Below are 18842 nucleotides of genomic sequence, written 5' to 3'. Positions count from 1 at the left end.
CAATAGCATTTCAGGGTCCCCTTCCTTCAGAAATGCCCATTTCCATATTTTGGGGGTTTTGCTTCTCCAACCCAGGTGTTTCTTTAGGGAGCTGCCACACTGTGCGAACAGTTATGTTATGGACGAAAGTCATGACCAAAAGCTGCCACCTCACAGACCATATGACTGCCCCATTGACCAGGAACAAGTCTGCTGGTGAATGGTCAAGTCAATCTATTGTCCCTTCCCGCGATAGAGGCCTTGGCTGCTTACATTTAAGAAAACCTAAAGCAGAGATCATGTTTATAAAGGAAGACGGATCTTTATGTCTCATATATTCTATATTGACTAGTCATACTGTCGACTGAATGCAATAACTGTGGGGAACAAGTACATTTTGATCTTAATCTCAGAATTATTTGACAGAATCAGGGGAGCCAGAACTGTCATGAAGCTAGATTCACGGAAAGCGTACAACCAGAGGCGTAACTTGTAGCTCCTGGGCCCCAATGCAAAACCTGGAACGGGGCCCCCAACTATAATGCTTTATTCATAGTACTGGGCTCCCTATATGGAGAAGAGAGGCCTTATGGGCTCCCCAAGGCTCCTGGGCCCGGGTGCAACCGCATCCCCTGCATCCTCTATCGTTACGCCCCTGCGTACAACCTCATCCGCATCCATGAGGGTGATGAATGGAAGACCTCTTTCAAAACTTGTGATGGGCATTATGAATAACTAACGATGCCCTACAGACTCTAATGCACAGGTGGTCTTCCAAGAATTTGTAAACAATATCTTCCGAGATCTCCTGTATACCTGTGTTGTCTACTTAGATGACATTTTGATATTTTCTCCTGATTTAACGCAATTATTGCAAGCATTTGAAAACCATTTTCCAACGTCTCCATGACAACAATTTCCTTTTGCTAAACGGGAGAAGTGCATCTTTGAAAAGACTAGCCTGCCCTTCTTAGGATATAAAATCTCTGATATGGGACTCTGGAGTTTTGAACAGTCTAGAAGTGCAGACAACTATTCAGGATTCATCCAGAGTCTGAAGGCTGTCCAGTGTTTTCTGGGATTCGGTAATTATTATCAGCAATTTATTTTACAATTCTCTACTCTCGCTGCCCCAATCTCCACACGGACTAGATGAAAAGCAAATCCCAGACACTAGTCTTCAGAGGCAGAAGAGGCCTTCCGAAAGCTGAAACAAGCGTTCGCCGCTGCCCCAGTTCTCATCATTCAGTAACAGAGGTTGTTGCCTTTCATCCTGCGGTTGTTGCTTCCCCTGTTGATGCAGGAGCACTTCTGTATTAGAAGAAAAACGAAAACTGTGGATTCTCCTCTCAGGGTCCTATTAGTGGACCTAAAGGATAGATCACCAGGAAACATTTTTGTTTAAATCTCTCAATGCTCTCAAATTATGCCCTAGGGTCATGATTTTAAACCGACCAGTCATTCAAGAATCAAAAAGACCATTGATGATCTCTTTCAACACTATGGGTGGCTCTCTATACCAAAGGATGTATAAAAATATTTAGCTCCCTGTCCCACCCTATTGCAGGGATAAACCCCCACACTAGCATCATGCAGGGTTATTATTTCAGCAGACCATGCCAGAGTTTTCCTGAAAGCATATTGCAATGGACATCATCACTGACCTGCCCAGCTCTTCAAGTTGTTCTGCGATTTGGGTCATCGTGGACAAATTTTTCAAAATGGCCTCTTTATTCCATTATTTGGTTTCCCATCTGCCATGCAGTTAGCATCTCTCTCCATTCAGCACATTTTCCAGCTCCATGGACCTCCGCAACATACTACCTCGGATCAAGGGGTGCAATCTGTTTCACAATTCTGGAGGGCACTGTGTCATTTGCAGGACATAAAACACATTTTTTTTTCTGCATATCAACTCCAGTCAAATGTACAAGTGGAATGTGTGAACCCAACACTTAAGACTATTTGTAACACTATATCTTCTTGCCAGGATGATTGGGTCTACCTATTGCCATGGGCAGAATTCACAATCATGCAATTGAGCCTGCTGTGGAGTATCGTAATTTTTTATAATTTATGGACAGTATACATAGAATCACAGACTGGTAGAGTTGGAAGGGACCTCCAGGGTCATTGGGTCCATCCCCCTGCTCAGTGCAGGATCACTAAATCATCCCAGACAGATATTTGTCCAGTCTCTGTTTGAACACTTCCATTGAAGGAGAACTCACCACCTCCTGTGGTAACCTGTTCCACTCATTGATCACCCTCACTTTCAGAAAGTTTTTTCTAATATCTAATCTGTGTCTCCTCCCTTTCAGTTACATCCCATTGCTTCTAAGCTTTCCTTGTACAAATGAGAATAGGGCTTTTTAAAGTGGGGTGTCCAGAACTGGACACAGTATTCAAGATGAGGTCTGACTAAGGAAGGGTAGAGGGGATAATTACATCACATGATCTAGACTCTATGCTTCTCTTAATACATCCCAGAATTGTGTTTGACTTATTGGCTGCTGCATCACATTGTTGACTTATGTTCAGGCTATGATCTATTAGTATACCAAAGTCTTTTTTACATGTGCAGCTGCTTAGCCCAATTCCTCCCATTCTGTATGTGCTTTTTTCATTTTTTTCCCAGATGTAGGACTTTGCATTTCTCCCTGTGAAATACCATCCTGTTATTCGCCGCCCACAGTTCAAGCTTTTCTAGATCTTTTTGAATACACTCTCTGTCTTTCCTAGGGTTAGCTATCCCTCCTAGTTTTGTGCCATCAGCAAACTTGATCAGTTTTCGATCAATTCCCTCCTCCAGATCATTTATAAAAATGTTGAACAGCACTGGGCCCAGGACAGAGGACAGAGAGAGAGACTTGGAACCCGGCGGGTCCTTTGCAAAAATGCTCAGGTCTCTCATTCACTTCAGTAGGGTTCGTTACTCGAATAGAGCTCTCGAATATTCCCAAAAGCTCGCCTCAAATTATGAGCACCCGAGCATTTTGGTGCTCGCTCATCTCTAATGACCACTCTTCGTGTATGATCACTCAGCCAGTTGTGAATCCACCTAACAGTTGCCTTGTCTATCCCGTATTTGGTCATTTTTTTCAATACATATGCAATTACATGAGTTTTCTTCCCAGTTGCTACAAAATCTGAAGTACCTACAGCTAAGCTTTCCATGAGGAGTTCCAAAGAATTTACCAGGAGAATAAAAGTTTTCTTGCAATTACATGAAGAAGACTGCTAGGAAGAAGCGTAGACTTTTCACAACTTACACTCCTAGAGATCGGGTTTGGCTTTCCTTGAAAAATATTTGTCTTTCAAGTTCATTCCCAGGTACCTAGGACCATTTCAAATAGGGTGACTTATATGCCTCTTTTGTGAATTGGAAATTCATTTCATGCCTCCGTTTTAAAACCATTGGTATTGAATCGGTTCTCCAAGACTTGCGTCCCTGTCTACACCTTCTGAAACCACATTACGGAAGACCTGACCAAGTGCATCAGCTGCCACTTAACTGCGAGTCCTCCAGACCAGATCCCAATCGGTTTGGTGAAAGAGTGAAAACTGAGGAAGGACAGGGAAGGTATTTAGAACACTTACATCCCTAGACTCAGTGAGTCACCTACTCTCAGCCCACAAGCTTAGCTTATAAGGTTAAAAAGGTTAAAAGTAGGTGATAGATCCCCTTTAACATCTTAGGGGTGTGGCTTAGAGCGTGATGTGAGCAGTGGAGACACACCAGGCGAGCTCCCACCAGTTATGGCATCTTGCTAGCTGGGTTTTCTTTCTGAGGCAGTGTTCCTAAAGGAAGGCTCACACGAGTGTATGTAATTGCATATTACTTGCACGATGTATATGCGCATAACAAGCAGGGAAAGGATCCAATGAAAGTACATTGATTTTCATTGATCTGTTCACATTTGTGTATATACATTGCGTATAATACGCTCGTAAAGGAAAGAACACAGCGTGTTCAATTTCACCGCGTATTATGCGCAATACAGCCATATTGTTCTCTATAGGTGTGTAATAATCGCTGTACATACGCAATTACATTGCATACATGTGGCATTTATGCAGCATCACTAAGCGACAGAGCGGGAAATAAAAAAAAACAAAAAAACAGGAAGACAGCGTATCCCACGCCATACGCAGCGAAATGCCGTCTCACGCAGTGTTTTACGTACATAATCGTGTGAGCCTGCCCTAACTCTGCTGTGCTGGCTGCCTTGCTAGTTCATGGGCCTTTAGTTGAGCTGCACCATGGTTCCTATTGTGAAGGAGTGGAGAAGAAGCGATAGCAGAGGCTGGTCTGTTGTGAATTAATCTGTGACTGATGGTGTTTCCAGAAAAGGTGGAAGGATTGTATCCAAGAAAATTTTTTGTGGGATGGCTGAAATCAAATATTGGGGAAGTTACTTTGTCAACTTTCTTTACTGTGAAACGGGCTCATAGAGTTCCTGCTAAACCACCTCAACCTGATGGAACTATTTTGATAAAACTCCTGCATTATAAAGATCATGACATTTTAAAGAAAGTAAGAGAAATGAAAAAGATAACTTGGACGGTCATCATAAAGCCTAGTTGTCTTTCCAGGTTATTCAGTTGATATACAAAAAATAAATACAGTATCATGATGTTAAAAGAAGGTTATAGGGTTTACAGCTTCCTTATGCTGTTTTCTATTCTGCATGGCTGAGAGTTGTGATACAGGGAGAGACTTTTATTTTTGATAATTCTAAGGATGCTGCCTCCTGGATTCATAAACAGAACCAATATTAATATAACAGGAATAATTAGTCCTTTTTAGAGGTGAGCGAACGTACTCGTCCGAGCTTGATACTCGTTCGAGTATTAGCGTGTTCGAGATGCTCGTAACTCGAGACGAGTACCACGCGATGTTCGAGTTACTTTCACTTTCATCTCTGAGACGTTAGCGCGCTTTTCTGGCCAATAGAAAGACAGGGAAGGCATTACAACTTCCCCCTGCGACGTTCAAGCACTATACCACCCCCCTGCAGTGAGTGGCTGGCGAGATCAGGTGTCACCCGAGTATATAAATCGGCCCCTCCCACGGCTGGCCAGAGATGCATTCTGACAGAGATCAGGGAAAGTGCTGCTGGTGCCGGAGCTGCTATAGGGAGAGCGTTAGGAGTTATTTTAGGCTTCAAGAACCCCAACGGTCCTTCTTAGGGCCACATCTAACCGTGTGCAGTAGTGTGGAGGCTGCTTTTTGCAATGTTGCACTTTTTTTTTTTTTTTTGGTATATCGGCCGTGCAGAGCATTGCGTCCTGCAGTAATTTTACATTGTCCAGGGCCAGTAGTGGTGAGGCAGGGACAGAAGACATACTTAGTGTATATAGGCAGTGGGCCTTTCCAAAAACATTTGGGAAAAAAAATCTATTTGGGCTGCCTGTGACCGTCCTCAGTGTACTGGGTCTCTGCTGGGGGTAGTTGTCCTAATTCATACGCAGCCAGCTAAGTGTTACAGCAGGCTTGCGCAAAATTCTTTCCTGCCTCTGTGTTGCCTCTTACATCACCGCTGTATTCCTGTCCACAAGTGTACTCGGTCTCTGCTGGGGAAAGTTGTCCTAATTCATACGCAGCCAGCTAAGTGTTACAGCAGGCTTGCGCAAAATTCTTTCCTGCCTCTGCTGTGCATTCCGTAAGCGAAGTCAGCCTCCAACCACAGGCCAATAAGCGGCACATTTAATTACAGCGTTCTGTTTCTGCACTACTGGTAATACACCATGCTGAGGGGTAGGGGTAGGCCTAGAGGACGTGGACGCGGCCGAGGACGCGGAGGCCCAAGTCAGGGTGTGGGCACAGGCTGAGCTCCTGATCCAGGTGTATCGCAGCCGACTGCTGTGGGATTAGGAGAGAGGCACGTTTCTGGCGTCCCCACATTCATCTCACAATTAATGGGTCCACGCGGTAGACCTTTATTAGAAAATGAGCAGTGTGAGCAGGTCCTGTCGTGGATGGCAGAAAGTGCATCCAGCAATCTATCGACCACCCAGAGTTCTGCGCCGTCCACTGCTGCAACTCTGAATCCTCTGGCTGCTGCTCCTCCTTCCTCCCAGCCTCCTCACTCCATTACAATGACACATTCTGAGGAGCAGGCAGACTCCCAGGAACTGTTCCCGCACCCCTGCCCAGAATGGCCAGCAATGGTTCCACTCCCACCGGAGGAGTTTGTCGTGACCGATGCCCAACCTTTGGAAAGTTCCCGGGGTCCGGGGGATGAGGCTGGGGACTTCCGGCAACTGTCTCAAGAGCTTTCAGTGGGTGAGGAGGACAACGATGATGAGACACAGTTGTCTATCACTCAGGTAGTAGTAATTGGAGTAAGTCCGAGGGAGGAGCGCACAGAGGATTCGGGGGAAGAGCAGCAGGACGATGAGGTGACTGACCCCACCTGGTTTGCTACGCCTACTGAGGACAGGTCTTCAGAGGGGGAGGCAAGTGCAGCAGCAAGGCAGGTTGGAAGAGGCAGTGCGGTGGCCAGGGGTAGAGGCAGGGCCAGACCGAATAATCCACCAACTGTTTCCCAAAGCGCCCCCTCGCGCCATGCCACCCTGCAGAGGCCGAGGTGCTCAAAGGTCTGGCAGTTTTTCACTGAGAGTGCAGACGACCGACGAACAGTGGTGTGCAAACTTTGTCGCGCCAAGATCAGCTGGGGAGCCACCACCACCAGCCTCACCACCACCAGCATGCACAGACATATGATGGCCAAGCACCCCACAAGGTGGGACGAAGGCCGTTCACCGCCTCCGGTTTGCACCGCTGCCTCTCCCCCTGTGCCCCAACCTGCCACTGAGATCCAACCCCCCTCTCAGGACACAGGCACTACCGTCTCCTGGCCTGCACCCACACCCTCACCTCCGCTGTGCTCGGCCCCATCCACCAATGTCTCTCAGCGCACCGTCCAGCCGTCGCTGTGTTGGAGCGCAAGCGCAAGTACGCCGCCACGCACCCACATGCTCAAGCGTTAAACGTGCACATAGCCAAATTTATCAGCCTGGAGATGCTGCCGTATAGGGTTGTGGAAACGGAGGCTTTCAAAGGTATGATGGCGGCGGCGGCCCCGCACTACTCAGTTCCCAGTCGCCACTACTTTTCCCGATGTGCCGTCCCAGCACTGCACGACCACGTCTACCGCAACATTGTACGCTCCCTCACCAATGCGGTTACTGCCAAGGTCCACTTAACAACAGACACGTGGACAAGCACAGGGGGCAGGGCCACTATATCTCCCTGACGGCACATTGGGTGAATTTAGTGGAGGCTGGGACAGAGTCAGAGCCTGGGACCGCTCACGTCCTACCCACCCCCAGAATTGCGGGCCCCAGCTCGGTGGTGGTATCTGCGGCGGTGTATGCTTCCTCCACTAAACCACCCTCCTACTCCTCCTCCTACGCAACCTCTGTCTCGCAATCAAGATGTGTCAGCAGCAGCACGTCGCCAGCAGTCGGTGTCGCGCGGCACGGCAGCACAGCGGTGGGCAAGCGTCAGCAGGCCGTGCTGAAACTACTCAGCTTAGGAGAGAAGAGGCACACGGCCCACGAACTGCTGCAGGGTCTGACAGAGCAGACCGACCGCTGGCTTGCGCTGCTGAGCCTCCAACCGGGCATGGTCGTGTGTGACAACAGCCGTAACCTGGTGGCGGCTCTGCAGCTCGGCAGCCTCACGCACGTGCCATGCCTGGCCCACGTCTTTAATTTGGTGGTTCAGCGCTTTCTGAAAAGCTACCTACGCTTGTCATACCTGCTCGGAAAGGTGCGCCGGCTCTGTGCACATTTCCGCAAGTCCCACACGGACGCTACCACCCTGCGCACCCTGCAACATCGGTTTCATCTGCCAGTGCACCGACTGCTGTGCGACGTGCCCACACGGTGGAACTCTATGCTCCACATGTTGGCCAGGCTCTATGAGCAGCGTAGAGCTATAGTGGAATACCAACTCCAACATGGGCGGCGCAGTGGGAGTCAGCCTCCTCAATTCTTTACAGAAGAGTGGGCCTGGTTGGCAGACATCTGCCAGGTCCTTGGAAACTTTGAGGAGTCTACCCAGATGGTGAGCGGCGATGTTGCAATCATTAGCGTCACCATTCCTCTGCTATGCCTCTTGAGAAGTTCCCTGCAAAGCATAAAGGCAGACGCTTTGCGCTCGGAAACAGAGGCGGGGGAAGACAGTATGTCGCTGGATAGTCAGAGCACCCTCCTGTCTATATCTCAGCGCGTTGAGGAGGAGCATGAGGAGGATGAGGAGGAAGGGGAAGAGACAGCTTGGCCCACTGCTGAGGGTACCCATGCTGCTTGCCTGTCATCCTTTCAGCGTGTATGGCCTGAGGAGGAGGAGGAGGAGGAGGAGGAGGATCCTGAAAGTGATCTTCCTAGTGAGGACAGCCATGTGTTGCATACAGGTACCCTGGCACACATGGCTGACTTCATGTTAGGATGCCTTTCTCGTGACCCTCACGTTACACGCATTCTGGCCACTACGGATTACTGGGTGTACACACTGCTCGACCCACGGTATAAGGAGAACCTTTCCATTCTCATACCCGAAGAGGAAAAGGGTTCGAGAGTGATGCTATACCACAGGACCCTGGCGGACAAACTGATGGTAAAATTCCCATCCGACAGCGCTAGTGGCCGAAGGCGCAGTTCCGAGGGCCAGGTAGCAGGGGAGGCACAGAGATCAGGCAGCATGTACAGCACAGGCAGGGGAACACTCTCTAAGGCCTTTGACAGCTTTCTGGCTCCCCAGCAAGACTGTGTCACCGCTCCCCAGTCAAGGCTGAATCGGCGGGAGCACTGTAAAAGGATGGTGAGGGAGTACGTAGCCGATCGCACGACCGTCCTCCGTGATGCCTCTTCCCCCTACAACTACTGGGTGTCGAAGCTGGACACGTGGCCTGAACTCGCGCTGTATGCCCTGGAGGTGCTTGCTTGTCCTGCGGCTAGCGTCTTGTCAGAGAGGGTGTTTAGTGCGGCTGGGGGAATCATCACAGATAAGCGTACCCGCCTGTCAACCGACAGTGCCGACAGGCTTACACTCATCAAGATGAACAAAGCCTGGGTTTCCCCAGACTTCTCTTCTCCACCAGCGGACAGCAGCGATACCTAAACAATACGTAGGCTGCACCCGCGGATGGAAGCATTGTTCTCTATCACCATCAAAAACGTGGACCTTTTAGCTTCATCAATCTGTGTATAATATTCATCCTCCTCCTCCTGCTCCTCCTCCTGAAACCTGACATAATCACGCCGAACGGGCAATTTTTCTTAGGCCCACAAGGCTCAGTCATATAATTTTTGTAAACAATTTTTATACGTTTCAATGCTCATTAAAGCGTTGAAACTTTCACCTGAACCAATTTTTATTTTAACTGGGCTGCCTCCAGGCCTAGTTACAAATTAAGCCACATTAACCAAAGCGATTAATGGGTTTCACCTGCCCTGTTGGTTGGGCATGGGCAATTTTTCTGGCGTACATTAGTACTGTTGGTACACCAATTTTTTGGGGCCCTCGCCTACAGTGTAATCCAATTAATTTTTTGCCCACCTGCATTAAAGCTGACGTTACATCAGCTGTGCTGGGCAATGCAATGGGATATATTTATGTACCGCCGGTGGCTTCCTGGCACCCACCCATGCTGTGGGTCCACAGGGAGTTGTAACTGCATGTGTCCACTTCTGAAGAACCCCAGTGTGACTGGGGCATGCAGTGTGGGCCGAAGCCCACCTGCATTTAATCGGACGTTACCTCAGCTGTGATGGGCACTGCAATGGGATACATTTATGTACAGCTGGTGGGTTCCAGGGAGCCACCCATGCTGTGGGTGCACACGGAATTCCCATTGCGGAGTTGTACCTGCCTGTGACTATTTATAAAAAACCGCGGTCTGACTGGGGCATGCAGACACCTTGACAGAATGAATAGTGTGTGGCACACAGGTTCCCCATTGCTATGCCCACGTGTGCAGCTCCTGATGGCGGTGGAACAGGATTATATTTCTCATTGCTTCTGTACAGCATTGTGGGCTATCGCCCCGCCCCTTTTAAAGAGGGTCGCTGCCTAGCCGTGCTAACCCTCTGCAGTGTGTGCCTGTGGTTCCTCCTCATGGCAGACGCACTTATAAATAGACATGAGGGTGGTGTGGCATGAGGGCAGCTGAAGGCTGCGCAGGGACAATTTGGTGTGCGCTGTGGACACTGGGTCGTGCAGGGGGGGGGGGGGGGGGGTTGGGCAGCATGTAACCCAGGAGAAGTGGCAGCGGAGTGTCATGCAGGCAGTGATTGTGCTTTGTTGGAGGTAGTGTGGTGCTTAGCTAAGGTATGCATTGCTAATGAGGGCTTTTCAGAAGTAAAAGTTGTTGGGAGGGGGGGGGCCCACTCTTGCCACTATCGTGGCTTAATAGTGGGACCTGGGAACTTGAGATGCAGCCCAACATGTAGCCCCTCGCCTGCCCTATCCGTTGCTGTGTCGTTCCCATCACTTTCTTGAATTGCCCAGATTTTCACAAATGAAAACCTTAGTGAGCATCGGCGATATACAAAAATGCTCGGGTCACCCATTGACTTCAATGCGGTTCGTTACTCGAAACGAACCCTCGAGCATCGCGATAATTTCGTCCCGAGTAACGAGCACCTGAGCATTTTGGTGCTCGCTCATCTCTAGTCCTTTTCATTAGTGGATTATTGGTAGATCATTTGACCACTTGAAATGATTGACTATTTGTTAGATACGTGGAAGGTTCCTGGGTACTACTCCTTAGTATTAGTGATCTCACTGTGATATTGGGATTAGTTTTTCACCATTGTCACTATGCCTAAGTAATTTGAGCCATAGGGGATATGGATATATGTGTATAGGGTTGGGTGTATTTTTTTTTCTCCTTTTCTGCCATGCAATGCAGCAGTCATTTAAAATTAGACATGTAAAACATACATAATATTATTGTTTACCATGGTTCAAGAGGTTTATGTACGTTTATGGAATGTGCGGGGTTGGGTGACAAAACTAAAAGATACGCAGTTTTTTCATATATTCAACAATTTCAGTCAGCTATTGCTTGTGCATTAGAAACACATTCATAAAAGATAATAAATGCTTCACATTCTTTCCATTCTGTATACTTGAGTTATTCGCGTGAAGTTAGTGTACCAATATCTCTTTTAAGTGTGAGTCATATTTTATAGATTCCATGGGGAGATCTGTTTGTCTTAAATGTATTATTGCGGATAGGAAATATTTTCTAGTGGCTTCCGTATTCCAGCAGATGTATTAAGAAGGTGATTGAATTTGTGGCTATATCCCTACGTTAATTGTGGAAGATTTTAATAATGTTCTACATTCCTGTTTGCAAGATTTTTAAAAAGCCCCATAGTGGCTTCTCCTTTTCCCCAACTGCTTTTGCACAGTTATTAATGAAATTAGGGTTATGTGGTTTGTGGAGGTTGAGAAATCCAGAAATTCTACAATACTCTTCAAATGGGCATAACACACTTTCTAGAATAGATCCCCCGATAGGAGCTCCATCTATGCTTCCTTATGTTCATAGAGTGGAATATCTACCACAAACTGTATCTGATCACTCTCCATTCTATTTGTTGTTGATTATGAATGGTGGAGGATTTAGTTTAGATAAAATTTGGAAGTTAAACCCCTTTTGGTAGAACTTGCTTGATGGTAGTGCGAGTATGGAGAAGGCATTGGAATTTTTTCAGATTCATATTTGCTTTTCCTCAGTGTCTGTAGTGTGGAATGTTATTAAGGCATTTATATGTGGGGAATATATATACAGATGATTAGCCCACATAAGTCTAAATCTCGGGATATCATTAAGGCCCTTCAGCAGAGCAATTTTATTTTTTTTATTCCACTAGTAAGGTGTAAACTAATTGTAAAGAGACAGTCTCAACTTACGGATCATCTGAGAGATGTTGCAAAAATAAGCATCTTTTTATTAAGTGGAAGATCTTTAAGGAGGGGGAAGCAGGGGTTGTTTTTTGGCTTCTAGAATTACGGCACAGGAATCATCTTCTTATGTTGCAGCATTGAGAAGACCTGATAATTCTTTGGTTATAAAGGAGGGTGAAAGTTTGTAGACGTTTTTTCTCTATTTTAAAAACTTGCACGCTTCTAAGTTAAGTGTGGATTGTGGAGATCTTTATGAATATTTGGCTTGGGTGCCATTGCCAATTTTGTCTGATGATCAGAGAGGGATGTTAGAGGCTCCTTTGATACCAAATGAGTTAGGAGATGCAGTAGCAGCACTTCCTATTGAGAGGTCGCCTGGGTTGGATGATCTTCCAAAATAATTCTTTAAGCACTACCAGTATATGCTTCTGTCACATTTATTGATGGTGTTTACTGGTCATTGCATGAATGTATACTTCCACCATAATTAAGAGATGCTATGATTGTTTTAATTTCTAAACCGGGAAAGGATTTGTCTCTTTCTGAGTCTTATCATACAATATCTCTGTTGACCACTGATGTTAAAATCTTGGTACTTGCAAATAGATTACTTTTAATAAATCAACTGCTACTAATTTACGGAGGTTTTATCTAAATCCTCAGGCGGAGCATTGAGTTTGTGGGAGCAGAGCTATATTTTCAGTCAACTCTGCCAAAGGCTTTGACAGTGTCAAGAGGAACTATCTGTGGGCTAGTCTTCATAGGATGGGTGTCAGTGAGAATTTTCTGGCAAGGGATAAACTGCTCTATTCAATGCCAGGGGCAGGAGCGAGGGTAAATGGTTGTATTTTTGGGCAGATGGTCTTAGAGAGGGGAACAAGACAGGGTGTCCTCTGTCCCCTCTCCCCTTTGCAATCCAGGCCCTGGTTGGTTTGATAAGGCAATCACCTGATGTAGTTGTATTGCAGTATGGAGAAATTGAGGAACGTATGTCACTATAAGCAGATAATCTATTGAATACAGTAACGTGAGAAGATGAATGAGTGCGATTATGTCCATTTTTTATATATTTGTTAAGATGTCGGGTCTTACTATTAACTGGGGGAAATCTGTGATTTTTCCTTTAGATCCCTTTCTGGTGTACTATTCATTGGAACATAAGCCAATAAAAAATAGTAAAGGAATTCAAATATTTTAGAGTTGTGGTATCTTCTAAGCCTCAAGACAATATTTTTGCAAACCTGCTTCCATTGGTATGAAAGTTTGAGAGATAAAGTCAAGTTCTGGAATCATATACTCCAAATTTTCTAGTTTGGATTCCATCACAATATTTTTTTAGACTCCATATTATTATGGAACAATAAATCTGCTAAAATTAAATTGGAGATCCTTCAAAAGGGATAAAAGGTCTGGATGGTTTGCAATTCCAATTGCTTGGATATATTTTCTGGCATCTTAATTGCAACAGTGTGGGTAGAAAGAAATGGAATGGGGTTGAATGGCAGATTGGTTTCTAAAATTACAGGCTGTAGCCTCCTATAATGTGAGAGAGGTATGAAAGGAGGAAAAAAGGGACTATATCCGGGGGCGTACCTAAAGGCTCAGGGGCACGGATGCAAAAGTTCAGCTCGGCTCCCCCCCCCCCCCCCCAAAGGGTCTATTCCCCCCTCACCCCGTATCTATGCCTGAGGGCCAATGTTTACGTGCGGATTTTATTTATAAAATGCGCACATGGCCCCTGCACGGGAGATCCGTGCATCTTACTGCCCATAGGGATGCATTGGCATCGGTAAGGCAGCTAAAAGCATGCAGATGGGATTCCTTCCCAGTTTGCGGGTCACACGCACAGGAAGAAATTGCAGCATGCTCCATTTTCCTGCAGATCTGCCATATGGACGGCTCCCGCGGCTTACATTGAAGTCTATGAAAGCTGTTTGTATCCGCAGCACAGCCGCAGCTGTTTTTGTACTGTGCCGTGGATACGCGGGAGAACAGGAGATTTTTTAAAATATTGGTGCGCATGAACGCGGCACACTGCCAGCGTGCCGAGCCTGTCTGCTGTCCGGAAGAAAGAAAATCAGGCCTGCACAGAGGGGAGCACCGCAGCATCCAAAGAGGTGAGTATAATGTATTTTCTCTCTCCATCTCCGCGGGCATGCACGGATTTCACTGCGGGATTCAGCAGTGAAATCCGTGCGTGCAAGTGGGCATGAAGCCTAGGAGTGAGAGATAGGAGAGAGAGAGAGATATGAGATAGATAGATAAATATGAGACTAGGTAAGATAGATAGACAGACACATAGAACGACATACAGACACAGACAGATAGATAGATACATACCCTGGTGCCCAGACTACTTCTCTGCTCAGGAGAGCAGGTGTACGCAGTGTCAGCAGGAAGGAAGCAGCAGGGAGATTACATCAACCCTGGGCCACTCGGTGCCTTGCTGTGCTGTGCCCGTGTGCCGGTAAGTCCTCTCTGCTCCTTCCCCCACCCCCTCCTCTTCCCCTGTCCTCTCTCCAAGTCCCACCCCTCCCTTCTCCTACTATCCTCCTGGCTTGTGCTGTCGGCCGGACCGCACTAACTTAGCAAGCGGCCGCCAACAGTGCAAAGTGAAAGTGAACTGTATATGCTGGAGGACGGCCTCTGTGCCCCCTCAAGTGCAGGGGCGGATCGCTGTTGCGACCCCGGCACCCCATACTGGTACGCCTATGACTATATCCAACTGTAATGTTAATAATTAAATTATGGAATAAATCTAAGCAGATTTTGCAACTAGATAGATATGCTATATACACCCCTTCTGGGGGAATCCTAAATTGCCAGAGTTTTCTTCTAATGCAGGGATTTTCACCATGGGAGAAGACCGGGGTAATCTGCAGCATCCCATTGGGAGACCTCGGATACCTGACATACGTGGGAGCTGGGAAGGTAAAGTGTTGGCTTGTCATGGCGGCACTTACCAGGCTCCTTCCCGGAGGGACACACGCAGCCAAGGCCAGGGTAACACTGCAGGCCACCTGGGACAGCCCTAGGATAGGGAATGCCCATTAAAAAGGGTAACAGGGAGTTAATTGTCATGGGTGACGCCACTGTTCCTGCACACACCGGTATGACCCTCGGCGGAGAATAAATGCAGCCACAAACAATTCTTGAGTACCACGAGTCTCTAGGAACGGTTTGAGCCCGGCAAACTTTATTCAAAACTTGGCAACAAATATTACAAGGCAATTCACTTTTAGACTTCACAGTGCAGGTAGAAGACTAGACTTAAAAAGAAAGTTAGTACCTCCACACGGCACTCATAGGCTCAAAGACGCACGTGTGTGACCAGAGATTATTATATTGCAGTACCTTCACCCTGGTCTTGTACACGCGTGGGTGTGACAATTAAAGGGTGTACCTCTATGCGGTGATCCTGGCTCCAGACGGCCACGTAGGAAAATCAGACAAGTATATTGCACCTCTGCACTGGCCTTGAGAAGAAGTAGTTACTTACAAATGCTCTCTCACTCTTGGGGGGCTCACTCCTTTACCATCCAGACTCATGCAGCATGGGGAATCTCTCCTCTTCTTCCATCTTCACCACAGGAAGGCTGAAGGTGCCTCCATGTGGCTCTGTGTTAGGTGGAACTCAGGTAGCAGACAAGATGGAAGACCCTTTCCCACTCTCAAACGCTTACATTTATAACCTCCTCTCATACCACATGACATGACAGACTTGATACATTTACATGCAGGCTTTGGATTTTATTTAAAGTTAACCTCTCAAGCGCCGCAGCTGAGCAACACACACACACATAGAAATGACAGGACAGCTTTGCACAGTGCATCAACATAAGACAAACATATATGACATTTATGGACGGCACCAGGATGATGTACTGGGCCACTACAAATCTTTTTGGAACAGGTGCATTCTGGGGGTGTGTTTACAGTTTTATGATATAGCTTTATGATATTCCTCAGTTATTTTTTCCAGTTCCGACATGCATTTGTTGCTTAGGCCTGGTTAGTATCTGTGCTTACAGTCCAACACCCTTTGATGGATTTTCTTGTGTCTTCTGGAGCTACAAATGGTGTAAAATCCTATTTATATAGACAGATGCATATTTATTATTTACAACAATTTCCAATATAAAGTAAAAGAAAAAAGATTTAGGCCATATTAGCAAAGATAAATGGGCCTCAGAGTTTTGTTTAATTCTAGTGATATCTCTGTCTGAAAGTCAAGGGGCATCACAATTTTATTTAGTGCACAGAAGTTTATCGTACTCTGTTAACGCTGTTTAACATAGATTTTAGATTAAATTCAGACTGTCCGAAATGTTTCATGGATGGTGCAGATGTAATTCATATGGTCGTGGATCGTGTAAGATTGCATGAAGTTCTGGAGATAATGCAAAAAATATATCTTGTCAATATTGGTCTCAATCCCAGAACCTGTATATTGAATATTGTTGGGAATTCAGAGAGCATTGTATCAGGCGCGGAAGCTGATTACTGCCCCTTGGTTGCAGCCTCCCCCCTCCCCCATCCCTGACAGTAGGTGATTTTGTCACAAAAATAAGTAAGGTTAATTTTTTGAAAAGAGGAATATATATCAAAAAAGAGGCTGTTTGACTAAGTTTGAGAAAATTTGGAGAAAATTGTTCGATATATATAATGGATAGTTTACATTGAGTATTTGTTGCATTGAGGTATCGTAGAAAAGCTGATGGGTTTTGGATGGGATGGGGAGAGTAGTAAGAAGGTGGAGAAGAAATTTTTTTTTGCTGATGATGGGAATGTAAATCACCAGAGCCAAAGGCATACATACCATTGAGGCAAACCATGCAAGTGCTATGGGGCCCTTGGAGAAAGTGTGCCCCAGCTCTATATGCACCATCCTTTTTGCTACTGATTAGTGAGAATGTATGTAGAACCTTCTACTAAAGAGGGACTGCATTGTTAGCAAACAAGGAGGTAGATAATTGGCCTATGGGTTATTTTAAAAGGCATGGAATGGGCAACAATGGCCATGCCTTCCTGTCTTAAGTGGCAAAACCTGACACCATAATTGGGATTAATTTAAGTTTTCACTAAGGGGCCCCATCTCATCTATGTACATCACGCACCAGAGCAATTATTAAGCCACCAAAAAATACTGCTCTGAAGCCTGCTGAATTGTAATGCAACTTTGGAGTATAACACAAGCTATGACTTCAGATAACTATAAGAAACAAAATGTAATGTATTTATAAGGTAACAACATTTTAGGTAGTGTAATTCCATGAAATAGTAAATATGTACATTAGTAATTATACATACACTATGCATTATCACTGCTTTGCATAATGCCATACGTGCTATCCCTACCAGAATGCTTGAGAGACTGCTAGAAAAACGGGAATTTTTTCTTACCGATAATTCCCTTTCTGGAAGACATCATGACAGCATACGCTGGAGGTTGCTCACCTGCTGACCTGAAGGGACAGGAAGAGGCAGAATATAAAAAGCACCTCCCCTCCACCAACACCAGTGCGTTCCAAATGACCACAGTGACCAGTTACTTAACCAGAAGGTGTGTTTTTATTGACATCACACACCTCAGAAAACAAAGTTAAAGCATACACATTACCTCATGTGTTGGACAAACTAGGGTAACCATGTTGGTAAGGGGGGGGGAAAAGCCCGTATACTGTCATGATGTCTTCCAGAAAGGGAATTATCGGTAAGAAAAAATTCCCGTTTTCCCCATGACATCATGACAGCATACGCTGGAGGAATACCAAATAAGTGGCATGGGCTTTTTAGGGAGGGATTACGGCTTGGAGCACCTTCCTACCGAAGGATGCGTCCTGACTATATTTAAAGTCCAGCCTATAATGTTTGATGAAAGTATGGCCTGAAGTCCATGTGGCTGCGTTACAGATTTGCTCAATCGATGCGTGCGCTCTCTCCGCCCAAGAGGATGCCACCGCTCTCGTTGAGTGGGCCTTCAATCCTTCTGGAGGGGGGATGCCCTTGGCCTTGTAAGCCTCCTGGATGGCTCTCCTGAGCCACCTGGCGATCGCATCTTTAGAAGCGGCCTTTCCTTTGGCCTGCCCCTGAAATTGAACGAAAAGTTTGTCAGACTTCCTGAAACTTTCTGTTGCCTCGAGGTACGCTAGTACCGCTCTTTTGACGTCTATATTATGGAGCTTTTGTTCTTTTGCATTTTTGAAATTTTGGCAAAAGGCTGGAATAACTATTGGTTGGCCCCTGTGGAAATCTGACAATACTTTAGGCTGGAAGGATGGGTCTAAAGAAAAAACTATTTTGTCCGGGTGGATAGTCATATATGGGGCCCTTCGTGAGAGGGCCTGGATTTCCCCCACGCGTCTGGCTGACGTAACTGCCACAAGCAGGGCTACCTTGTATGTCAGCCAGGCGATGGATAGATCCGTAATCGGTTCAAATGGGGGGTCGCATAAGGCCTGAAGGACTATGGTTAGATCCCAGGGTGGTGCCGCGGCCCGTGTGAATGGATGTAATCTGCTCGCCCCTCTAAGAAATCTCCTAATCCACCTGTGCTCCGCTAGCGCGAGATCGAAGAATGCCCCCAAGGCCGCAATTTGGACTTTGAGCGTATTCGGACTCAAACCTTTATCCAGGCCCGCCTGGAGAAAATCTAAGATTTTCCGGACGTCTGGCTGATCCAGCTGCTGGATGTCCTGGCCTAACAACTCCGAAAATTTTTTCCAGACTTTGGAGTAGATTTTGTGTGTCGAGGGTTTAAGGCTCTCGCTAATGGTGGAAATAACCTTAGGGGAAAGACCCTTTCCTAGGAACTTTACCCGCTCAAGCTCCAGGCCGTAAGCCTGAACTTGTGAACTTCCGGGTAAAGAAGCGGGCCCTGCGACAGTAGGTCCGGTCTTGTTGGAAGGTGGAAGGGCTCTCCCACTGACAGGGA

Source organism: Eleutherodactylus coqui, chromosome 6, assembly GCF_035609145.1.
Source record: "Eleutherodactylus coqui strain aEleCoq1 chromosome 6, aEleCoq1.hap1, whole genome shotgun sequence".
Lineage (NCBI taxonomy): Eukaryota > Metazoa > Chordata > Amphibia > Anura > Eleutherodactylidae > Eleutherodactylus > Eleutherodactylus coqui.
Note: the sequence above shows the minus strand (reverse complement) of the source record.